Consider the following 20518-nt stretch of genomic DNA (forward strand, 5'->3'; position numbering starts at 1 on the left):
CCTGAGTGTTTCCCTCGTCTATTTTTGTTTTCAGTTGAAGGGTTTTAGGATACCAAAGGGCAGCCATTTGCGGTTGATTCTACTCCATGCACTCTTCTTGGATTTACCACATTGGCACATGTTTTGATGGATGGAATACACATTGCAACTCTGGAGGAGACAACCAAGAATTCCTCTGGAATTCCTTTGAGAATAAAAGCAAGGAGACCAATCACAACTGAACACACCTCCGTAACTTCCGCCACCTCCAACGGGATCCCACTTTCCCTCCCCCCCCCCCTTTCTGCTTTCCGCAGGGATAGCTCTCTACGCGACTCCCTTGTCCACTCGTCCCCCCCTTCCCTTCCCACCGATCTCCCTCCTGGCACTTTTCCTTGTAAGCGGAACAAGTGCTACACCTGCCCCTACACTTCCTCCCTCACCACCTGGAAGGGCCCCAGACAGTCCTTCCAGGTGAGGCGACACTTCACCTGTGAGTCGGCTGGTGTGGTATACCGCGTCCGGTGCTCCCGGTGTGGCCTTTTATATATTGGTGAGACCCGACGCAGACTGGGAGACCGTTTCGCTGAACACCCACGCTCGGTCTGCCAGAGAAAGCAGGATCTCCCAGTGGCAACACATTTTAATTCCACATCCCATTCCCATTCTGATATGTCTATCCATGGCCTCCTCTACTGTCAAAATGAATCCAAACTCAGGTTGGAGGAACAACACCTTATATACCGGCTGGGTAGCCTCCAACCTGATGGCATAAACATTGACTTCTCTAACTTCCGTTAATGCCCCTCCTCCCCTTCTTACCCCATCCTTGATATATTTAGTTGTTTGCCTGTACTCCATCTCCCTCTGGTGCTTCCCCCCTTTCTTTCTTTCTCCTGAGGCCTCCCGTCCCATGATCCTTTCCCTTCTCCAGCTCTGTATCACTTTTGCCAATCACCTTTCTAGCTCTTAGCTTCACCCCACCCCCTCCGGTCTTCTCCTATCACTTCGCATTTCCCTCTCCCCCCACTACTTTCAAATCTCTTACTATCTTTCCTTTCAGTTAGTCCTGATGAAGGGTCTCGGCCCGAAACATCGACAGTGCTTCTCCTTATAGATGCTGCCTGGCCTGCTGTGTTCCACCAGCATTTTGTGTGTGTTAACTGAACACATCTCCTTCCTTGATTACAATTATATCTGACATATCCTGGGATGCTCCGTTCTTCCCAGAGCAGAGAGAAAAGATCTCAAATTGACACAAGTATTTCTTTATTTTTGTATTTTAGAAGGGATTGTGTGCTCTTCCCAACTGCTCATTTTATAGCCAATTGTTGGACATTTCACCATCTTGTTAGGTTGTGGCAGGGCCAAAGCTGTGATATATAGCATAGCAAACTGTGAAATAAAGTCCCAAACAACTTCAAAGATCAGATCTTGGTCAAGGAGGTCTCTGAGGTATCTCTTCAAGTGGAATTGGCTGGTATTGGCCTTCAAATCTATTTTCTCTTAGGTCGTGTGTTTCTTGGCTAATCTATTTTCTAGTCCTCAGAGGGATCAGGAATGGAAAGAGTGAGCAATTTCAAGTTCCTGGATATCAATATATTTGAGGATCTATCCTGGGCCCATCATATCGATGCAACTACAAAGAAGACGTGACAGTGGCTATATTTCATTAGGAGTTTGAGGAGATTTGCTATGTCTCAAAAAACACTCGCAAATTTCTACAAATGTACCATGAAGAGAATTCTAACTAGCTATATCACCGTCCGGTATGGGGTGGGGGGGCACTGCACAGGTTCAAAATAAGCTGCAGGAAGTTGTAAGCTTAGTCAGCTCTATCACTTGCACTAGCCTCCACAGTATCCAAGACATCTTCAATCAGCGATGCCTCAAAAAGGCAGCATCCATCATTAAGGACCCCTATTATCCAGGTCATACCTTGTTCTCATTGCTACCATCAGGAAGGAGGTACAGGAGCCCGAAGGCACAAACTCAACGATTCAGGAACAGTTTCTTCCCCTCTACCACTGAATTTTTGAATGGACATTGAACCCATGAACACTACCTCACTACTTTTTTATTTCTTTTTTAAAACTTTTTAAAATTTCTTTGTTTTTATTCAATTTTCTATATATACACACACACTGTAATTCAGCTTTTTTCTATTATTATATACTGTGCTATACTGCTGCTGCAAAGTTAACAAATTTCACAACATATGTCGGTGATATCAAACCTGATTCTGATTACTTTCCCCTGTCCAGGAACACTCTGCATATTGATTTATCTCCTGGTTATTCCCACCAATCTAGTCTTACTGTTTTCTGCTATGAAAACAATCTGCTCTCCGATGCCAATTATAATGGACCTCAAGGCAGACCAAGCACAATGGATGCTACTCTCACAGTAGGTTGAACGGCCAATATGGTGATGAGGCATTGACTTGGTGTAGCTGAAGACTTGCACACGCTGAGAGTATGCATACTGATGCAGCTAGTTAAAACATTCTGCTGCTACCTGCGGTGAATGGCTTTTGTTACATCCATGACAGCAGTTAATGGTGGGTTTCAATCATTTTATTAAAGCTAAGCTATGATTTTGTCCTTCAATATTTATTTTCCTCCGGCAGTTTGTCTTGCCACTTTTTACAGTCAATGGTAATGATAAGAAGGTTAAGTAATCAGCGTTTCCTATTGTAAAGCCATAGTCACACAATAAGAAAATGGGCTCTTCTGCAAACATCATGACGATCTTTATTCCCATCAACACTCCATTTGCCCGCATTTGGTCAGTATGCTTCTATGACCTGTTTACTCAATTACCTGTCTAAATCATTTTAAACAATGATTGTATCTGATTCCACCATCTTTTGAACCTACGCATACTTGGTCTCCCAGACGGCATAGAACAAGGCGATCCTTCGAAATACTTTGCTCAATTTCTAAAAGATGCGTTTCCGTCGGTTTTTCCAGTAAACCCTCCGCTACTTGACCGAGCACATAGAATTTGGAGTCGATCACCGACGGTTTCAGATAAGCCCCCGGTGGTAATCGTCCGATTTCATTACGTACACGATAAAGAACAACTCATTCGTGAAGCTCGAAGGGCTGGGATGATTAAATTTCGTGATTATTGTTTTCGTTTGGTCCAGGATTTCAGCCCAGAAGTCATGAGAAAAAGGTTGCTTTTTAAACCTCTGATGTCTGAATGTTATGAGAAAAATCTAAAACCTGCGCTCTTATATCCGGCGAAGCTCAGGATCTCCCCCCCGAATGCTCCGCGCAAAGTATTTTTGTCTACCTTTGAAGCGAAAAAGTATTTGGAAGAGAACTTCCCTACTGATACAGTTACTACTCTCCAGTAAATGAGTGATTCTGATCGTGAAAGATGGTTTTTGATTTTTTAAACCAGGGTTAGTCTCTGGTTATTGGTGTAGGTTTATCCTATACTTCATATTTAAGTTAAAGTGTGTTTTCGTTATATTAATCGCTCTGTCTTATACACTTTAACTACTATACTATATTTTTGTCTATTATTTTTGTTCCCTTGAAGGTATATTTTTAACCTTTCGAAGTGAATTTTTTGTTTAATATCAAGATAATGGTTTTTTGTAAAGTATTGGTTTAGTTTAAGATGGCGTTATTGTTTCTTTTTTCGTCTTCTTCCTATAATGCATCGCTTATCATAGTTTAAATACTTCTTGATTTGTTTGGGTTATAACCCGATTTATAAACTTTTAATGATTTTATTCCCTTTTTCTTTACAACTCAGCATATTAAGAAGCGCAGTTTTTAGTACTGCGATCATAATTCTTAAAGTTCGGGTGGTTTTTTATATATATCCGTTAAACACGGAGTGGTCTGCCGCTGATATGGGGGTAGAGTTAGTTTCACTTTTTCTTTTTTCTAGCCATATTTTGGCTTTTTTTCTTTTTCATACGGGGGTGGGGGTTGGTCTGTTTTCTTTTTTAATTTTTTTCTTATCAATTTGTTTTAGTTTTTTTACTTAGGCTGTTCATGAACTACAAATATGTCTACGATGTCGTCACTTCCGGGTCCGCTCTTTATTTTTGTCCCTCTTCCGGATGCATGAGTTTATAACATGGTTAACCCTTTATATACCAAAGGGATGACTTTAGAAACATGGTTCAAACCATTAACTTTGTGTCTTGGAATACTAATGGATTAAACCATCCGATTAAACGAAAGAAGATTTTCAAAGTATTCCAAAGACTTAATGCTCATATTATCTTTGTACAAGAAACTCATGTGAGGAAGGAGGACAAATATCGCTTTTTTAGGTCTTGGCGGGGTCAACAGTATCATTCGAATTCGAATGCCAAAGTTAAGGGAGTTTCAATTTTTATTGACTCCTCTATTACATTTGTTCAACACAATATCCTTTCGGATCCGAATGGTAGATTTTTGTTAATTACGGGTTTACTCGGTAATAAAAAGGTTGCTATGGTTAATGTTTATGCCCCGAATGTGGATTGTCCTGACTTTTTTAAGTCCTTATTTGCTTCTTTACCTAATTTAAATGAATATAAGTTAATAATGGGTGGTGACTTTAATTGTTGTTTAATTCCTTTGATGGACAAATCTACAACTATTCAGACTCTACCCAATAAGTCGGCCACTTGTATTAACTCCTTTTTGACTGATAATGGAGTTTTTGATATTTGGAGATTTCGTCATCCTAATGACAAAGAGTTTTCTTTTTTCTCACATGTTTATCACTCCTATTCGAGAATTGATTATTTTTTTATTGACTCTTGTTTTATTCCATCGGTAATTGGTTGTAATTATGATATTATAGCTATTTCTGACCATGCTCCATTAAAACTTTCTATTAATTTTACGGATACAGCTTTAAATGCTAGACAATGGCGATTTGACTCTACCTTATTGCAAGAACCGGACTTTATTAAATTTATGAAGGAACAGATTGATTTCTTCTTTTCAACTAATTCCACGGAGGATATCACATGCGGAACACTTTGGGACACTTTAAAAGCGTATATACGTGGACAGATTATCTCGTATTCTGCTGGTCTGAGAAAACGCATTAAGAAGGAAACTTTTTTACTGGTTGATAAAATTAAAGAGATTGACAAGAAATATTCGACTACTCCTAGCATGGAACTTTATAAACAAAGGGTTGAACTTCAAATGGAACATAGTTTATTACTTACATCTCCGATAGAAAATCAATTAATGAAAACCAAATCTGATTTCTATATACATAGTGATAAATCGGGAAAACTGTTAGCTAGTCAGCTGAAGAATGTTTCAGTTAAACGCCAGATTACTAAGGTTCGACAGCAGAATGGGGATTTGACAGTTAACCATGATGACATAAATAAGTCTTTTCAAGACTTTTATACCTCCCTGTATAAATCTGAATTCCCTCAGGATCATAATACCATTTGTGATTTTCTCGGGAAATTGAATTTTCCAAAACTATCATCTGATGATATTTCAGTAATAGATACTCCGTTTACGGATGCGGAAATTAAAGGGGTTATTTCCTCAATGAATTCTGGGAAAGCACCAGGTCCAGATGGGTATACAGTAGAATTTTTTAAATGTTTTTCTGATACTCTATCTCCTTGGCTATGCAAGGTGTTTGAAGAAGCAATTAGATTGGGGAAGTTGCCACAATCTTTTTATAGAGCTTCCATTTCTTTAATACTGAAGAAAGATAAAGACCCTACTGATTGTGCATCCTACAGACCAATATCTTTATTGAATGTGGATTCTAAGATTTTTTCCAAGTTGCTGGCTTCTAGGTTGGAGAAGGTATTACCCCAAATTATTTCGGAAGACCAAACCGGTTTTATTAAAAATCGCTATTCTTTTTTCAATGTTAGGAGATTATTGAATATTGTTTATACTCCTTCACATAATACTTCAGAATGTGTTATATCATTAGATGCGGAAAAAGCATTTGATAGAGTTGAATGGCCCTACTTATTTTATGTGTTGGAGAAGTTTAATTTTAGTCCGACCTTCATTTCTTGGATTAAACTGATATATCAAACTCCAGTAGCCTCGGTGTTTACTAATAATCAAAGATCTCCATTTTTTCGTTTATTTCGGGGCACTAGACAAGGTTGTCCTCTTAGTCCATTACTATTTAACATCGCCTTAGAACCTTTGGCAATTGCCATCAGAGAATCACAGGATATTTTGGGTATTAATCGTGGAACAGATATTCATAAGGTATCTTTATATGCAGATGATTTATTATTATTCATCTCTAATCCTGAGAAATCTATTCCAGCAGTCTTATCATTGTTGGCTCAATTTAGTGAGTTTTCTGGGTATAAGTTAAATCTTAATAAGAGTGAATTGTTTCCTTTGAATAGACAGGTCCCAAATTATGGTATTTTACCTTTTAAATTAGCTAACGATTCTTTTACTTATTTAGGGATTAAAATTACCAAAAACCATAAAGAATTATTTCGGTTTAATTTTTTACCCTTAATTGATCAGATTAAAGGTTTGTTTACTAAGTGGTCACCATTATCTTTATCTCTGATAGGTAGGATTAATGCTATTAAGATGGTTATTTTACCTAAATTTTTATATGTTTTTCAAGCGGTACCAATTTTTATTCCGAAATCCTTTTTTACTAATGTTGATTCAAAAATTTCTTCATATATATGGCAGAATAAAAATCCCAGGTTAGGTAAAATATACTTACAGAAGACAAAGAAGGATGGTGGGTTGGCATTACCCAATTTCAGATTTTATTATTGGGCAGTTAATATTAGATATTTGATATGTTGGTTGAAAGAATGGGATGGTCCTTTTGGCCCTCATTGGGTGAGTTTGGAAACCAAATCGGTTTCTGCTTATGCTCTGGGTTCTATCTTAGGGACATCTCTCCCTTTTGCTCTTTCTAAATTGCCGAAGCGAATTGACAACCCGATAGTTAAATATACCTTACGTATATGGTTTCAATTTCGGAAATTTTTCGGGTTGACTCAATTCATGTTAAATAGTCCTATTGTATCTAATTGCTTTTTCCATCCCTCAATTATAGATCATGCTTTTTTGGCTTGGAAAACTAAGGGATTATTAAGATTTTCCGACTTATTTTTGGACAACTGTTTTATGTCCTTTGAGCAACTAGCTAATAAATATAATTTGCCTAGATCTCATTTTTTTAGATACTTACAGGTTAGGCATTTTTTAAGTACGGTACTTCCTTCGTTCCCAAATTCTCTGTCTTCAGATACTTTGGAAAGTTTGTTTGAATTAAACCCTTTTCAAAAAGGGCTTATATCAAAACTTTATAATATAATTATGAAGATACGTTCAGTGCCCTTTGATAAGACCAAAAATGATTGGGAAAGAGAACTTAATCTTATTATTCCTATTGAGAATTGGGATAGAATTCTTAAATTAGTTAATACATCATCTATATGTGCCAAACATTCATTATTACAATTTAAGGTTGTACATAGGGCCCATATGTCCAAGGATAAATTAGCTCATTTTTATTCTCATATAAACCCTATTTGTGACAGATGTCATTTAGAAATCACTTCTTTAACTCATATGTTTTGGTCATGTCCACTTTTGAGAAAATATTGGAAAGATATTTTTGATATTATTTCGGCGGTATTGAACATTGATTTACAACCCCATCCTATTACCGCAATTTTTGGTTTACCGATGATGGACTTACTTCACTTATCTCCTTCCGCCTGTCGAATGATTGCTTTTCTCACTTTGATGGCTAGAAGATCTATTTTGTTGAATTGGAAGGAAATTAATCCTCCCACGGTATTTCATTGGCTTTCTCAAACTATGTTATGTCTAAATTTAGAAAAAATTAGAAGTGCTGTATTTGATACTTCTATTAAATTTGAAAAGATATGGAGACCATTTATTCAATATTTTCATATGATGTAATGGCCCTGTGCCGGGCTTATTGGTTTTTCTTTTCAGCTTTAATCGTATGTATGTTGAGAGGATCGGAGTTGACGTCATTGATGTTTATGTATACTCCTATGAACAGCCCTTTTTTTTTTCTCTTTTTAAAAGTTTTTTTTATTTTTTTTTTCTTCTTTGTTTTTTTTCCTTTTTCTTGATACTAGATTAGTAGATTAGCTAACTTTCTTAGATAGATTTTTTTTTTCTCTTTTTTACACTATATATTATGAAATATCTAAACTTACCTTGTTCATATATATACTATATGGTTTATGTTTTGGGAAACTTACTTATGCTCTATTCATTGTTTATGTATTACTTTATGTATAATGGGAGTCTATATATTTGTAATCCCTTACCATTATTTGAATTGTATCTCATTCATAATATTCTAAATATTAATAAAAAGATTGAAAGAGTGATTCCACCATCTCCTCCAGCACTGAGTAAACCCCTTCCCCCACAGACCGCCTTTAAAACTGCTTTCTCATCTTAAATCTCTGCCGTTATTTTTAAACACACACACAACATGCTGGAGGAACTCAGCAGGTCAAATGAATAAACAGTTGATGTTTCAGGCCAAGGCCCTTCTTCAGGACTGAAATGGAAGGGGGATGTAAGTGGGGAAGGAGGATAGCTGGAAGGGGAAGCCAGGAAGGAATCTGATAGGAGAGGAGAGTTGAGAATAGGAGAAATGGAAGGGGGGGAGGGGGAAGAAATTCAGGGTGTGAAGAGGTGAAAGGTCACAGTGAGGAAAAGTGGAGAGGAAAGGGGAAAAGAGGGGGGAGGGAAGGGGAAAAAGGAGGGAGGGAAGGGGAAAAGAGGGGGGTGGGGGGAGGGAAGGGGGAAAAAAATTACCGGAAGGAGAAATTGAAATTCATGCCATCAAGTTGGAGGCTACCTAGACAGAATATAAGGTGTTGCTACACCACCTCATCATGGCATAAGAGGCCATGGATTGACATGTCTGAACAAGAATGCGAATTAAAACGTAGTTCTGCTTTTGGGAGATGGAACGGAGGTGCTTGACGAAGCGGTCCCGCAACTTATGATGGTTCTCATCAATGTAGAGGGGCTGCATCAGGAACACCAGGGCTTCTAGATGACCCCAGTAGATTTGCAGGTGAAGTGTTGCCTCACCTGGAAGGACAGTTTGGGGCACTAAATAGAGGTGAATGGGCCACTTGGAAGGATAATTTTTAATACATATCACTAACCACAAAGGCAAAAGATTCTATTAATCCTATTTATGCTCCCTCAGCCTTTATCAATCCACGGATAACAAGCCAGTTCATGTATTCTCTCTACACAGCGCATACAGGAAACAACTCTTTTGCACTCTCTTCAGTGTAATCACATCCCTGAATATCCAAATGCTACAGGCATGGGGTTGAATCCTTTCTCAGCCCATGACACAATCTTACAGATACCAATACCTGCATCAAAACATTACCATAATACAGTAAACTTATCTCTTTGTTCAGAAAAAAGACTGCTTCAACCTGTCAGAGGAATGACTCAAATTCTTTAAGCACAAACCCAAGTCCATACCTCAATAAATCCATACCACCAACTGTGACTATAATCGACACTACCCCCATTGTTCCACATTCAAACTAACAGCCTTTTATGCCTTGGCAATTCAAGTACTTCTCTAGAAGTTTCTTAAAGCGTCCTAGGTATCTGCCTCCATCAACTCTTCTGCATTCCTGACTCCTTCTACCACAAGTCAAACACCTACCCTCATATATCCAGAATTTTATCTTAAAACTATATTCTCTTGCCTTATTCCCAGTATCCCATGGTGGACATGTTAAATACTACAGGTGCATTGGGTGAGAGGGCAAAAGTTTAAAGGAGATTTAAGAGGTACTATTTATTATATAACATACATTGCTGTGTGTAAGAATCGGGAGGACACCACCAAGCCCGAGGCCGACACCGGGAAGCATTCGGGCTTCGCCCTGCTGTGGCGCAGGGGTCCTGGTGGTGGCAGTTCAGTAGGGGCCTTGGGCTGGATCCCAGGCACTCTCACACACACACACACCCACTCCTCAGGGTGGGGTGTATCAACAAGTACTGTGCAAAATTCTAAGTTGCATGTAAAAAAATTCTGTAAAGTGAAGATGTTTTAAAAAAATACCGTAGATGTCGGATTATAAGCCGCTACTTTTTTCCCACATTTTGAACAGCTTTGAACTCTGCGGCCTTTAATACGGAGCGGCTAATACATGATTTTTTTCATGCCGCCAAAAACATTTTGCCTCGTAACAGTAGACCAATAAAATTGATGAGTAGTTCACAGAGGTCCAATGAAATTGTACGATAAATCAAGCGCACTTTCACAATTAAATTATTGTAAATCAGTCATTTGTACTCACCCTCATCAACATGGAAAACACTCGAAGAAAAGCATTGTGCTGCCTTTATGGCAGTTATTTAGTTTATAATATTTTCGCTTAGTAATTCATTTGTTGGTTAAAGTTAGAACTGTTTTAACTATATTTGTTTTCTGTACTACATCGCGGGATGCTATGACGTCACACCCGGTTTCGCCGCGTCTTGTGGGATACCGGTTTGCGATAAACGGGACGGCGGGGGGGGAGCGGCGGAGCGAAAACGCTGCTTTTAAGTTAAAGGCGATCAATAACTTTTCCTGGTAGGCTGCAGTATATATATTTTTTACCAGTCGTTGGGAGATATTGGAATGTTGTTCAGTAAAAAAGTATACGCAACGTATATTTAAAAGTAGCCGCGTTACAGGCACGGTTCGAAAAAAAGCATTTGCAATATGTATTTGTTTATGTTACCATATGGATTTAATTAAAAGTTAAAAAATCCTCACGTGTAATATCTTTCTGTGTAAATATCTCATATTACAACGTGGGACACCTGCGGCCGAAAATCCGGTGCGGCCTGTACAAGTAAAAAATTGATTTTCTTTCTAAAATTAGAGCCAGCGGCTTTTAATCAGGTGCGCTCTGTAGTCCGGAATCTACGGTACTGCAATGAAAAGTTTTTTCAAAAAATTCACTATAAAAAGCAGTAAACAGCAAAAAAAACCTAAAATCAATATTTGCTGTGACCACCTTTTGTCTTTAAAACTGCATCAGTTCTTTTAGGTACACTGTCATGTCGTTTTATAAGAAACCAACAGGTAGGTTGTTGTGAGTGTCTTGTATATACCCTCAGTAGCCACTTTATTAGAGACTCGTAAATGCAAATAACTTAAAAACTATTCATTTGGCAGCAACTCAATGCTTAAAAGTATTCAGACATGGTCAAGAGGTTCAGTTGTTGTTCAGGCCAAACATCACAATGGGGAAGAAATGCGATCTTGGTGACATGGTGGTATGATTGTTGGTATCAGATGGGGAGGTTTGAGTATTTCAGAAACTGCCGATCTCCTGGGATTTTCACACACATTAGTTTCTAGAGTTTACAGAGAATAGTGCTAAAAAAACATCCAGAGTGCAACAGTTCTGTGGGTGAAAATGCTTTGTTAATGAGAGGTCGGAGGAGAATGGCCAGACTGCTTCAAGCTGACAGGAAGATGATAGTAACTCAAATAACCATATGTTACAACAACACAGCACCTCTGCATGTACAACACATCGAACCTTAATGTGGCCACAGCAGCAGAAGACTACAAACATACACTGAGTAGCTATTTAATTAGGTACAGGTGTGCGTGTGTGTACATGTATATGTCTGGATTACTTTGCCAGTGGTGGAAGCTGATACAATTACAATGTGTAAGGGACATTTAGTTAGGAACATGAACTGGCAGAGAATGCAGGGATATAGATAGATTAGTTCAGAGGGCATGATAGTTGGCACCAAAATGGTGGGCCTGTTCCTATGCTGTACTGCTCCTTGTTCTGTGTTCTCAATCTATTGGGCCACCCCTCAACTTCTTCCTGATAGGGAAAACCCATCCTACCTGCAAGAAGTGCATCCAGCTGCAGCTTCTAACACTCTCTGTGTTACAGTGAGGAGTTAATAGACAAGACATACAGGGAGGTGGTTACACCCAAAGTGCAGGACACAGGTAACTGGGTGACCATCAAGGGGGAAAGGGATAAGCAGCCAGTGCAGATCACACCTGTGGCTGCTGCTTTGGGGGGGGGGGGGGGGGGGGGGTGACCTGGCAAATGACCTGGTCTCTGGCACTGAGTCTGGCTCTGTGGCTCAGAAGGGATGGGGTGAGGGAAGAGAAGAAACAAGCTGTAATGTTAAAGGATTTATTGTTTAGAGTAACAGAAAGGCAGTTCTGTGGACGAGAACAAGATACCCAGCTGGTATGTTGCCTCCTGGGCCAATGTCAGGGATAACTCGGACTGAGTTCTGCGCATTCTTAAGTGGGAGGGTGAGCAGCCAGAGGTCACGGTCCACATCAGTACCAATGACTTAGGTAGGAGAGGTGACAAGGCCCTGTAAAATGAGTTCAGGGAGTTATGTGCTAAATTAAAGGGCAGGACCTCCAGGGCTGTTATCCATGTCACATGCCAGTGATGCCAGAAATAGAAAAATCATACAGTTTAACACGTGGCTGAGGAGTTGGCGTTGGAGGGAGGGCATAAGATTTTTGGATCTTTGGGCTCTCCTCCAGGGAAGGTGGGACCTGTACAGAAAAGAAGGTTTGAACCTGAACTGGTGGGAGACCTAACATCCTAGTGGAAAGGTTTGCTACTGCTGCATGGAGGGGTTTAAACTGGAGTTGCAAGGGGATGTGAACCAGAGCACCAGGACAGATAGTGGAGTGATTGTGGAAATATGTTAAGCCTGCATACAAAGGAATCAAAAGGTTAAGCATGGTGGGACTACTGTTCTGAGCTCTGCATACTTCAACGCAGGAGCATAGTAGCTTAAAATAGAGTACAGAACCTTCAGGAACATAGAGCGTGGATCAGCATGTGGAATTATGACACTGTATCCATCAGTGAGACTCGGTTGCAGGACCAGCAGCTGAATTTTCCAGTGTTTTGTTTTAGATACGGCACAGCGGGAGGGAATAAAGGGGTAGGAATGGTGTTACTGGTCAGGGAAAATGTGCAGAGATCAGCAGTGCTCAGACAGGACAAACTGGAGAACCTTAAAGAGCTCATCCAGTGAGGCTTTATGGGTAGAATTGGGGAATAAGAAAGGGGATGACAATGCTAATAAGATTAAATATAATCACCCAACAGTCTGCGGGATTTAGAAATGCAAATTTGTAGACAGATCACAGACTGTTGCAAGAAACATAAGGCTGTGATAGTAGGTGATTTTAACTTCCCACATGTTGACTGGGACTCCCATTCTGTAAAAGGGCTGCATAGGAAAAAGTTTGTTAAATGTGCTCAAGGAAGTTTCCTTAATCAGTACATAGAAATCTCAACTAGAGACAGTGTGATACTAGATCACCTAGTAAGGATCTGGCAAGTGTGGATTGGGACAGGTTGTTTTCAAGCAAAGGTGTACTTGGTAATTGGGAAGACTTCAAGTGAAATTTTGAGAGTACCGTGTCTGTATGTTCCTATCAGAATTAACAGCGGGAATAACAGGTTTAGAAAACCTTGGTTTTCGAGAGATATTGAGGCCCTGGTTTTAGGAAAAAAGGTGTATAGCAGGTGGGAACCAATGAGGTACTTGAGGAGTACAAGGAATGTAAGAGAACACTTAAGGACAAAATCAGGAGAGCTAAAAAGAAGCATGAGATTGCTCTAGCAGACAAGATGATTTAAGGGACTCCACAGACATGTTAAGAGCAAAAGGATTGGAAGGGACAAAACTGGCCCTCTGGAAGATCAGAATGGTAATTTATGTTGTTACGACTGTGCCCCAACTCTGAGGGGCCAAAGGGTACAAAGTAGCCCCCCCCTTTTTGAGATTCGCAAGATCGCTATTAATTCAGGTCTGGGACCCAGGAAATGAGAGAGAGACACGCAGAATCCACAAGGGGTTTGGAATGTCCTGGCCCCTCAGCGATACAAAGCCACGGAAAACGGCCATTGTCTCTTGGAGATGGAATTGTGTACTGAGTACTGTACTATTTATTTGAAGCTCTCAGGGAATGACCAAAGTGGGCTGGTTGAGGGATGGCATCATTCCAACCTGATTGACATCTGAGACCCCGTGAGTAAGGATAAAAGGTCTGGGGAACAACCCCTTTAGACGCACCAGGAGAATGCTAGAAATCCCGTGACAGCGTTTAATAGCGACAGCCGGTGGAGGGCCCACATGTGTCCTTTCCCGTTGCCTGGGATTGGGGCCTTACTACGGAAGACAGCTTAGCTAAAGAAGAGATCACCACCAACAAAATTTCGAAGGATCGACATCATAAAAAGGAAAAGCTGGCAAGTTCTAAAAATCTGTCTCTCTTGACTCCAACCAAAAGCTGCAGCCTGAATGAACTAAAGTGACTTTTATATTTCCATCGGACAATACATTATCCCCTAGACAACGATAGAGCTATTTCTTATTGATTATTATTATACCCGCGCTTTTAGATTTAGTATTGACGATGTATATTATCTCTATGTTTGCATTGATATTATTTTTGTGTATTTTTATCGATACTGTTAAAAATAGTAACATCAGACTTCAACGGACCTCTCTATCTTTGCTGGTAAGTGACCCAGTTACGGGGTACGTAACAATGTGTGGAGCCAAAAGAAATGGGGGCAACCTTATACGGGTTTTAGCCTCCGTATTTACTCAGGAGGCAAGACAAAGAGTCTATAGAAGTAAGACAAAATGGCATCAACTTCGTGGACCCTATGCGGATTACAGAGGAATAGGTACTTGTTGCCTAGAGGCAAGTCAGGTGGTTAAATCCTTAAAGCCTGACAAAGTGTTCCCTCAGACCCTGCAGGAAGCCAATGCAGAAATTGCAGGGACTCTAGCAGATATTTAAAATATCCTTAGCCACAGGTGAGGTACCGGAGAATTGGAGGATAGCTAATGTTGTTCTGTTGTTTAAGAGTAAGCCAGAAAATTATAGGCTGGTGAGCCTGACATCAATATTGGGAAAGTTGCTGGAAGGTATTCTAAAGGACTGGATATATGAGTATTCGGATAGACAAGGACTGATAAGAGAGAATCAACATGGCTTTTTACATGCTAAGCTATATCTAACTAATCTCATACGAGTTTTTCGAGGAAGTTACCAGGAATGTTGATGAAGGTAGGGCTGGAGATATTATCTAAATGGACTTTAGCAAGGCATTTGACAAGGTCCCTTTATTGCTTGGCATTCGAGATGAGATAGTAAATTGGATTAGACATTGGCTTTGTAGATAAACTAGAGAGTGGTAATAGAGGGTTGCCACTCTGACTGGAGGCCTGTGACCAGTGATGTGCTGTAGGGGTTGGTGCTGGGTCTGTTGTTGTCCTCTACGTCAAGGATCTTGATGATAGTGTTGATAAACTGGATCAGGAAATCTGAGGAGGACACCAAGATGGGGGTGTAGTGGACAATGAGGAAAACTATCAAAAGCTGCATCAGGATCTAGACCAGCTAGAAATATGGGGTGAAAAATGGTATATGGAATTTAATGCAGACAAGCGTGAGGTGTAGCATTTCAGAAGGGCCAACCGGGGCAGGTCTTACATAGTAAGCGGTAGGACACTAAGGAGTGTAACAGAACAGCAGGATTCGGGAATACCGATCCATAATTCCTTGAAAGTGGCGACACAGGTAGATAGGTTCATAAATAAAGCTTTTGGCATTAGCCTTTGTAAATTAATGTACTGAGTATAGGAGCAAACACGAGGAAATCTGCAGATGCTGGAAATTCAAACAACACACAAAATGCTGGTGGAACACAACAGGCCAGGCAGCATCTATAGGGAGAAGTACTGTCGACGCTTCGGGCCGAGACCCTTCGTCAGGAGGTCAGGACGAAGGGTCTCGGCCCGAAACGTCGACAGTGCTTCTCCCTATAGATGCTGCCTGGCCTGTTGTGTTCCACCAGCATTTTGTGTGTGTTACTGAGTATAGCAAATGGGATCTGTATTGAAGTTGTACAAGACATTGGTGAGGACTTATTTGGAGTATTATATGCAGTTCTGGTCACATACCTACAGGAAAGATATAACTAAGATTGAAAGAGTGCAGAGAAAATTTACAAGGATGTTGTCAGAACCTCAATAATGGGAAGGTTACTAGGAGGTATTCTAAGGGACCGGATAAATGAGTATTTGGATAGACAAAGCCTGATTAGGGAGAGTCAACCTGTGTTTTTGCATGGTAGGTCACATCAAACCAATCTTGCAGAGTGTTTTTGAGGAAGTTACCAGGAAAGATTGAAAAGATTAGTACTTTATTCCCTAGATCATAGAAGATTGAGGGAAGAGTTGACAGAGGTATGCAAAATTATGAGGGGTATAGATAGAGTAAATGTAAGAAGGCTTTTTTATCCCCACTGAGGTTGGGTGAGAAACAACTAGAGCTCATGAGTAAAGGTGAAATGTTTAAGGGGAACATGAGGAGGAACATTTTCACTCAGAGGGTAGTGAGAGTGTGGAACGAACTGCCAGCAGAAGTGGTGGATCCAGTTCGATTTCAATATTTAGGAGAAATTTGGATAGGCACATGGATGAGAGAGATATGGAAGGCTATAGTAAATGTCAATGGGACTAGGCAGATTAATGGTTCAGCATGGACTAGATGGACCAAAGGGCCTTTTCCTGTGCTGTAGTGTTGTATGACTAAACTCAGCCTATCCAATCTCTCCTAATAGCCAAATATTCCAATGTAGGCAACATTCCGGACAGCTGCTACTACACTATCGCCAGTGCAATCACATCCAATCTGTAGCATGGCAGCCAGAGCTTGCGCAATATTCCTTGTGAGGACTCACCAGTGTTGGAACATAACATCCCAGCTTACATCCCATGACAGAGCCGATGAAGTCAAGAGCCCCATCCGCCTTCTTCAGCACCTTACCTGCCTATGCTGCCACTTATAGTGATGCATGGTCTTGTACCCCAAGACCCCTTTGTTCATTAACTTTCCATTTTACAGGCACCTTTTACAGTGATGCCCCGCATGCCCTCCCACCTGTGGGGATTGAATTCCCTTTGCTACTGTTTGACTGAACATTCCAATTGGTCTATATCAGGGACAACCTTTTGAACCACGACACCACTAACTTTCGTATCATCTGCCAACATGCCACATTCACAACCTAGTCATTAATTTGCATACATGTTCCTTTGGACTTAATTTTCCTTACTCCTTCCTCATTAATGACACTTCCCCAAGAGTCTCTACATTTCAGACTCCAATAATTCCATGTGAAGAAATACCATCAGATCGCCTCTTAATCTCATAGCTTTCATCTGAAACCTCTACCAACTTCAAAGGCACATAATTTGATGGAATTCTGATCAGAGGTTGCTCAAAATTTAGAGCAGGATTCCCTTTGGCCCTGTCCATTACTTGCAGGGTTGGGGCACATGCGACAATTCAGTGATAGAGGCTGAAGTATCAAAAGGCATTTATTTAACTCAAAAGGGGTGTCTCCAACTGCCATGATTATTTGGCCTTAGTAACAAAACCATATTCCAGTAGTTGCCGAACTCAACATTGAAGCATCCTAGTTCAGATCAGTTTTCTGGGTTCCAAATCTCACTGAGGGGTGGAAGATGGTTTCTGCATGTCATTTCTTTCAATATGAGATAGCCTCTACTTCCCGAGGAGACAGAGGTCCTTTGGAGTATGCAGGCCTCTCCTTCACATGCTCTACAGTCCGTTGTCGCCAGTACAATCTATTATGCCATGGTGTGCTGGGGCAATGACGTCAACATGGGTGATGCCAACAGGCTCAATAAACCGATTAGAAAGGCTGACTCTGTTATAGGAGTCAAACTGGACACGCTGGAAGCTGTGGTAGAACAAAGGACCCTACAGAAAATCCTGGCAATTCTGCACAATGTTTCTCACTCTCTGCATGCCACCTTGGCTGAACAGAGGAGCACTTTTCGGAATAGACTAAGACAACGGCGCTGCTCCAAAGTAAGTCATTCTTACCCTCGGCCATTAGGCTCTTTAATGAGTCAACCGATAGCCGGGGAAGTGATGAACCCCTCCTGCTAGACTATTTGTATTAACTTAATTTTTATTATTTCTGCTTGTCTAGTGATATTTATATCTGTGCACTTGTAATGCTACTGTGACACTGTAATTTCCTTTGGTTTCAAAGTATCTATCTATTGCACACAACCACCTCAAGAGTCTTGCTGGAGTAAGATATTGATCCAGGGGCAAGGAAGTCCAAGATGCTGAGAGAACATACTCTACCACACAGGCAGCATCTAGGGAAATGAGTAGACGGTCAACGTTTCGGGCAGAGACCCTTCATCAGGACTGGAAAGGAAGGGAAAGATGCCAGAATAAGAAAGTGGAGTGAAGTGGAGGACAAGCTAGAAGGTGATAGGTGAAACCAGGAGGATGGGGAAGGGATGAAGTAAGAAGCTGGGAGATGATAAGTGGAAAAGGCAAAGGGCTGGGGAAGAAGGAATGCCCAATTTACATATTTTTGCCTTCTCCCTTCCCTCTTCTTCATTTCCTCACTGTAGCCTCTTACTTCTTCTCATCACGTGCCCCTGGTGCCCCTCCTCCTTCCCTTCCTCCCATAATTGACTCCCCTCTGCAATCAGAATCCTTCTTCTGGGACTGATCTTTTAACTTCATCTCTGGAAACAGTGGATCAACATTTCAGATCAATAACCTTTTATTTGTTCCAATGGACTTATTGACCTGAAATGTTTATTGTTTCTCTTTTCCACAGGTTTTGCCCAACATACTGAGTACCTTCTGTTTTCATTTCAGATCAGCATCTTTTTGTTTTCTATTAAACCACATTATCTGGTTGCACTGACTTGGCTAAAGGTTGTCAAGAATAATTATGTAAAAAAACTCAAGCTTCATATGGATGATGGGCATATCCTTCAAAGCAAGGACTGAAACCTTTCACAATGGTTAAAGCAAGCAAACTTTCCAAAGGTGCACAGCAGTGAAAGTGAAATTAAGACCACAACAGAATGCAGGAAAATCAAAAACTAAATTGCTTAGAAGGCGAATAAAATGAAAACAAAAAAAAGGAAAGGCAAAATTAACACAAATATTCCTTAAGATGCATAATCAGAATGAGGTTTAATATTATTTGCATATGTCATGAAATTTGTTATATTTGTGGCAGCAGTACAATGCAAAAGATGATAAAATAGAAAAAACAATTACAGCAAGCACATATATTTATATTAGTTAAACAGTCTTGCAAAAAGGACAGCTGAGTGTGTAAGTCTCTCTCTGCCAGTACGTAGCCTCTTCAGCAGCAAGCCTCATGTAGTGCTGGCGACACATGGAAATTGAACTCCTTTTGGATTCAGGCTGAACTGCAGGGGAGGAGGCCTAGGCCCTGCACGCAGGCCGATTGGCATCTGGGCACGACCTGGTGCTCGTGGACCAGATACCTAGCTATGGGTAAATAGCCCCACTGCCTCGGTAGGGATGAAGGCTACGGGAGTAAACCCTAACAGCAAATCCGGAGTGGAGCCCTTAAGGTGGCTGGGCATCAGTGAACATCTTTCCAGTAGCTCCTACAGCTAAGTTGGTGCCAAACATATTGCTTCAGAAGCTTTCCTTTGGATTACACTGGTGAGGCCGAGAGGGGGATCTTGATGACTGGGCATCTCAGGATCTCCATACCTTCTCCCCAGGCTCGTGATGATCATCATCACCCATTGTCCTTCGAGACAGATGGATGCCAACCACCACAAATAAGCAGTGCAAAAATAAAAAAAGTAGTGAGGTAGTGTTCATGGGTTCAATGCCCATTCAGAAATTAGATAGCAGAGGGGAAGAAGCTGTTCCTGAATCACTGAGTGTGGGCCCTCAGGCTTCTGTACCTCCTTCCCGATGGTAGCAATGAGCTAAAGCAATTGAGTGTCTAAAACCTTGGGTCAAACTGGCAAAGTTCAGCAGGGTGATTTGTTTGGGAGACTAAAAAGATGAAAGAGATTTGGAAACTTACAGCATAGATGACAAAGATCACAAGCACTGATCATAAAGAGAACGGGTGATGCACAGGAGGTGAGAGTAGGAGCAATGTAAATTCTATGAGACTGGGAGATTGGGAAAGTCAAAACCATTTAGAGATTAAAACACTTGGATTTATAGATATGATACTGCCCAATGTCATCCCCTACACACACAAAATCAGCACATGCAAAAGGAAAGAATACTGCAGCACAAAGACAAATTGAAGCTCCTGTAGGAAAAATCTAGAAGCCAGCAAAACAGTATTCACCAGATGGCCCGATACAGAGCAGACAGCAGGTAATGTAGGAGAAAAAAAGTAGATTACCAGAAAGATATGCACTTACATAGCAGCTTCCATAACTTCAGATATTGTACAGAATCTAACAATTGCTCAAAGGCTCATTTTATTATCAAAGTATGTATACAGAATACAACTCTGAGATTTTGTCTTCTCCAGTTATCCAGGAAATACAGACAAACCATGCAAGTCGTTGAAGGAAGACATCAACACCCTACCCCCGCATGAAAAAGAAACAAAGATTTGCAAACTCCAACCTCTCCC

The 20518-nt window shown here is 40.6% G+C and overlaps 1 protein-coding gene across 2 annotated transcripts in view; it reads right to left on the bottom strand.

Moving 5' to 3' along the window:
• ppp1r8a (protein phosphatase 1, regulatory subunit 8a) overlaps positions 1–20518 on the bottom strand; it is a 46056-nt gene that overhangs the window by 24126 nt on the left and 1412 nt on the right. The window lies entirely within an intron of this gene.

This window comes from Hemitrygon akajei, chromosome 24 (assembly GCF_048418815.1).
Source record: "Hemitrygon akajei chromosome 24, sHemAka1.3, whole genome shotgun sequence".
NCBI classification, from domain to species: Eukaryota; Metazoa; Chordata; class Chondrichthyes; order Myliobatiformes; family Dasyatidae; genus Hemitrygon; species Hemitrygon akajei.